At 31.1% G+C, this 6,231-nt stretch overlaps 1 long non-coding RNA gene across 1 annotated transcript; it reads right to left on the reverse strand.

Moving 5' to 3' along the window:
• Window positions 1-4,387: 4,387 nt before the first annotated feature.
• On the reverse strand, window positions 4,388-5,474 carry LOC123883257. The gene is made up of 2 exons (XR_006800139.1): window positions 5,257-5,474; window positions 4,388-4,716 (listed from the first exon to the last, which is right to left on the reverse strand). It is a non-coding gene; the product is annotated as an uncharacterized LOC123883257 (long non-coding RNA).
• Window positions 5,475-6,231: the final 757 nt, after the last annotated feature.

A 6,231-nucleotide genomic window follows, 5' to 3' on the forward strand; every position in this document is an offset into this window, starting at 1 on the left:
AAAAAATTATCGAAATTGTTTAGCCGAACGTTATGACAATTGACCGGGGTCGAATCCCGACTCTTTCACTTCCATGTGTGAGATTTTGATGATTTTGTCATTTCGTATATATGAAACCAAGTTGATAATTCAAGCATGTGTTTTTTTGACAGCATAATTCAAGCATGTTATTGGTTCTTTTTGTGAACACCTTTTTAATTTTTTATATAAAACAGTACATATAGGTTCAGAACTATTGCCAGAATCCTTAATTGGGTGAAATTTCTGATGCTTTTTGCTCAAGTGAGAAAAATCCAATACTAGTGAACAAAAAAGAGGAAATTGTTTTTGATTTTTGTAGGTAAGTCTTCAAAATTATGTGGTCCATGAAGCTATGACATCAGTATTTCAGAAATCTATCATAAAATTATATGTGTATATCAGGGGTTGCATAAAGTTTGGTTCATGATTTTTCCCAATACCAAAAGATAGCAACTATAGTCAACTACTACAACATAAGAGCATCATCTTCAATGGACAACTCTACACAAAAGTATTTGTCGATCCTATTAGAGACACATTATATTGAAGTAATTTACTCATTTTTTACTCTAATCGTGCAACTCTAAAAAATTTATATTAGGTTCCACAACTTTACCTCATATATTAATATTTTATTTATATTTAATTTTATCACAACTTAAAATATCAACGAGAGAAAATAATACTAGTATTTAAATGAAAGTATAAGAGATAGTTCAGAATAACAAGATGTACTAGAAATACACTATATCAGAATCCAAACGAGCTCTAAGAAATACAAGAAAAAACAAAATTTAAAATATTTCGCCATTGTTAAAATATTTTGCAGAATAGCCTGAACCAAATTCCAACTGAATTTTTCTCAACCATCCCTGTGTTTCTTTTCTACACTCCATTTTTGCCTTTGGATAAACATTTCGGAACACGTTTTACGGATTTTTTTTGCCTTGGAAAAAATTTTGTAATGTATTTTTCCGAATTTAAACTAGAAAAATTTTGAAAATGCATTCCGAAGTGTTTAACCAAGAGCAAAAATGGTGGATAGAAAAGAAACACGAGAGGTGGTATGAGAAAAATTCATTCCAACTAACACATGTTATGGCCCAACCCAATGTTAGCGATTCCTGGTATAAAGGTGTACCTGTTCTAGTAGGGTGAGGGGGTGCAACTAGTATATTTGAAGAGTGGACTTTGTTATTGAGACTACGAACTGGTGCAACACTAAATGAGGCATAAAATAATTTTTTTATCCTTACTTTTAATCAAAATCTTGTGCATTTTCATGTTTTTTAATAATTTTTTGTATTTATGTTTATAATATTATAAGAACATTTCCCACACAAATTTAATTTTTGTAACACATGATGAATTATTTATGCGTGAAAAACTAAAAAAAAAAATCATATTTTCATCAATTGTTAATTCATGGTTAAAAATTCATATTTAGAACATCTTCCATGTTTATAATATTAGATGTGCTATATAAGCACAAAAAGATCAAACAAAAATACAATATCGTACTTTCTCCACTCACAACATGGATATGGAGACGTGCAACAAATATAAAAAAAAAAAGTAAAAGTGCAGCTTTATTATATTTTTATTAAGAAATTATGTTTAAATGACATTTTCCTAATAATATACTCCCTCCATCCCATTTTATAAGACCTCATTTGACTAAATTCACTATTTATATGTGTTGTTTTGACCGTGTTTTTCTAAAAGTATATAAGTGTAAATATTATCATATAAGATATTGTTTGATTTGTTTCGATGAATACTTTTAAAATATCAAATTTTTATAATTTTTACAAATAGAAACAAGGATCAATATTATATTTTGGTACGGAAGGAGTACTCCTAGTATTTGGGCCAAACCCGATATACATGCGGCATGCCCAATCATCTCATTGCTATATATCTTGAACAACACTCTTCAATTACACAACACAATAGGATTTCTAACGCTGTACAAATTTTAGAGCATCCTATAACATAACACAACAACTTGGTAATAGTTCTCACATCACATCACTCACACACAGATCAATTCAATAATGAGCGTGTTCAGTAAATTAGATCCAGACATCATTACATTCCATATCCTTCCACACCTGGACGGCAAAACCCTAATAATCTTATCATCTGTTTCTTCTGAATTCCACAACTTGATTTGGAAAAACATCAACAACAACTCAGATTTATGGCTTAACATTTGTACCTCCATATGACCTTCCTTACTCACCAATTTTCCGAGGCTAGACTTCCTTTCAATCATCTCCCTCCTGCCCGGTGGTTACCGTTCATTTTTCTGCGATGCTTTCCCTTCCATTCACCCTCCTCTCAACAATCCTCTTCCTCCCAAAGCATTTTTCTTCTATGCCATTGATATATATTTACATGGAGAACCACACCCTTTGTACTCACTTTATACCCCTCAACTCATATACACATCTGAATATACATCTCATCCTTTGGCCGATCCTCCTATTTTTAGATTTGCGTTGGATCATGGAAAGGCTAAGGTGAATTTTATTAAGGTAAAGAAAGAAGGGTGTTTGGAATATTTGAAACAAAAATTGACGTTCAGTTGTGTGGCTATCGACCCGATTGGAATAAAGCTTCGTGGGAGCTTGTTTACTTCTGGCTGTACAGCTGTTTCGGCGACACATGTGATCTTAGGGCGGTGGGTTAAGGTGTTGTTCGAGACAGCGCTGCCTATGCCGGTGGGGCTGTCTAATATTTATACCAAGATGATGAAGTGTGGGATGGAGTTGACGTGCAGCTGGGAAGGTGATGGAGAAGATAAGTTGTTCGTGAATTTTATTTACATTACAACGAAGGACATGAATGAAAAACCTCTGTTTGGTGAGAGATGGTGCTGCCGTAATCCTCAATGCTATTCAAAACGGGGAGAGGAGAGGAAGAAGCGTATGAACTAAATTTCAAACTTGTTTCAATTCAACCAGTCATCATCATGGTAATTTGTACTAGTATTTTGTAGGTTAATATGAATTTACTTATTTTTTGAGTTTATAAAAAGTAATTTAGGCAAATATATAAGTTTTATGTTAATTTATATGTTGGCGAGGTAGTCTCGACAACCACATCCTACGTTATCAGGGTGTTATTTTAATTCAGGACTGAATATGGTTGTTGATTATTTCACCATTGTTTGGAACGGAGAAAAAACCACTGCCGTTGTCAAAATCGATAACCAGAGAATAAATATTATGTGAAAATTGTTACAACACATAGACTACCCTCAACCTTACCCCCAGTACACGCATACTCTCCAAAGCAAATACCTAACTACATCTCACAACACTCTAATAAAAGAGTATAAGAGAAAATCAAAAAAGTCAGATATAACTTATAAGCTTAAAGTGCTACTGACTGAGACATCTAAAAACAAAGAACTTAGGTCCAATATATAGCCTTGATTTTCCCCTTGCTTCACCACTCTAAGCGATGCGAGACTTCTCCAATAGCTATTTTTTTAACCTTTTTATTTTTTAAGAAATAGGCGATGTGAGACTTGACAATCAACCCCAACATATTGTACTTCATATAGTCAACGGCTAATAGTGTCGTTTTGCTTGTTTGTTTTTGCTGGTGTAGCTTTAATGTCGTGGTCTTCTCTACCATATTTTATTTTTGACTTAATTACACTTTCGGTCTCTTATCTTTATTTTAGGTTTTAAGTTGGTCTCTTGTCTTTTAAAACTTTCAAGTTGATACCTTATATTTTCTTTAAGTTTCAAGTTAACAGTTTCAAGTTGGTCCCTTAAGTTTGGTCCTAGTCATATTCCATGTCATTTTTTATTAATTAAAATAAAAAATAAAATATAAGGGATCAACTTGAAACCTAAAATTTGATGGGACGACTAACTAATGCAACGGAAGAAAAGATAATGACCAAAATAAAACTTTTAAAAGATAAGAGACCAACTTAAAATCTAAAATAAAGATAAGAGATAAAAAATATAATTAAACTTTTATTTTTCGTTTTGTTCCGATTGTGGGTATTTTTTTTTATAAGCAGACTGTGGGTATCTAGTTGTATATACTTTTGATATCTATGATTCTCTCTTATTTTTATTTTGTATATATAATATTATATTTTCCATTAAAAAAATACATCAAATATTTTATGAAATCAAAGAACTCGAACTCGACTTTTAAAGGGAATAATTCTTAATTAAACTTTATTTACCTTTGCTGCCGAACTCTAGATTACCAGTGTCTCACTCTTGAAAACTAGATGATTAAGACAAAAAAATGGAGAAAATAAACGATAACTAGGTTAATTATTTTAAACTTATACAAAATATAACACTCAAAAGATAATTAACACATATGAATCTATATTAATTAATTCTCTTCTCACCAATGGGATAAATTGATTTCATGGACATTGAACCAGATACACACACATGAACAAAATTAAAGCTAGATTTATCTTTTTAAATCATATTACATGACTAAAATGGGATTAACACTATTCAATAAAAACTCATCAACCAACCTCACATATGCATTTATCATTTTCGCAGAAACCACCAGATATAATTTTATTCATCAAAAGGCACTTAAGGTGACAAACAACGCTGTCTCCTCCACTATTGTGTCTGCATGGACCTTTATAAGTAAAACATATTATCTCAGATGCCTCAATCTGCATCACTGCTTCTTCTGCAATTTTCAAATCAAACAAAATAATTATTATTATTTTTTTTTATTTTGAAATTAAGTGGTATATTTACACTTCTTAATTATCTATATTTTATTGCTACACAAATTACTGAATAGGAAATTATTTTTAAAATATTTTAAAATTTATGATTCATTACGATATAAATTTTATATCTTTAAATTTACATTTTATAAAAATCAATCTCTAAATTTAAATTTTATTAAAAATAGTTTGAATTTTTATTTTCAAACAAACAAACTTATATTTTTATAATTATATTTGCTATTATTGTCGAAAAAAATTACGTCTACCATTAAAAATAAATAAACAAATAATAATTTAAAGATAGCTTCAATTTTTATTTTCGAACAAACAAACAAACTTATATTTTTATAATTATATTTTCCATTATTGTTCAATAAAAATTATATCTGCCATTGTAAAAATGATAAATAAAAAAGTAAATAAACTTATATTTTAAAATTACTTTAATTACGAGAAATATAAAAATAGAGATACTAATTAAAATATAAACTTACGAGCAGCAAAGACAACAATAAGAAAGAAGAATAAGCTGAAAACCATTTTTCTCTCCATCATTTCTGACTTTTATTTTGTCTCCTAATAAGCATGTATATAAGTGATTATGATACATCTCAATGCTATTGCTATTTAGTACTGGTATTTTATAGAGCCATTTAAGTTAAACTTGAACTAAATATTCCAACCATTAATCAATTTGAAAAGACACCATGAGTTGAATGTGACCCTTAAGGCCTTAACCAATGTTTGGTTATACCATTTCAGTACCACTGTACCAGTTTGCAATTTGAAAAGTCACCATAATTTATACACATAATATTATTGTAATTTTTTTTAATGAACAAATAATATTATATTATATATAAAATGCAAAAAGATAAACACATATAACCCTCGGAGAAAGAGGCAAGGATCAACCACCAAGCAAGACAAACAGGAGAGACCTTTACCCAATCAGACCTCACAGAGACCAAAGCAGCCTAGGATACCACGGGAGACACCCACTCAACACTCAACCACCAGAGGATAACATACCACATAGGTGAAATTAGGTGAAATTTGGTTGCAAGAACCGAACAATTGATCAGCTGACTCAGACCATAAAGCACATAAGACACGCATAGAAGCACCAACATCCGTAATGACACCTTGTTTCCAGAGATTATGGAGATTAGTGAACCATTCAGAATTTCAAGAAGACTGCCGAAAAGATTAAGCTCCCAGACGAAGAGATATCTTCTCCACCTTAAATCTCAAACCCATTGATCATCAAGCCAACTACCCATCTCCCCCATCTTACTAGCACTCTGGGCTGACACTTGAAAAAATATTTGGAACTGACTCTTTAGAGGAGTTCCCCCCACCAAGAAACAAGAAGGAAGTCGTGAGCATATTACCAACTTTTTTAGTGACATCCTCTGAGAACTAATATATGAACTAGCATCCACGGTACCGCCTAGTAAGGTCACATT

This window comes from Trifolium pratense, linkage group LG5, assembly GCF_020283565.1.
Source record: "Trifolium pratense cultivar HEN17-A07 linkage group LG5, ARS_RC_1.1, whole genome shotgun sequence".
In the NCBI taxonomy this organism is placed as follows: domain Eukaryota; kingdom Viridiplantae; phylum Streptophyta; class Magnoliopsida; order Fabales; family Fabaceae; genus Trifolium; species Trifolium pratense.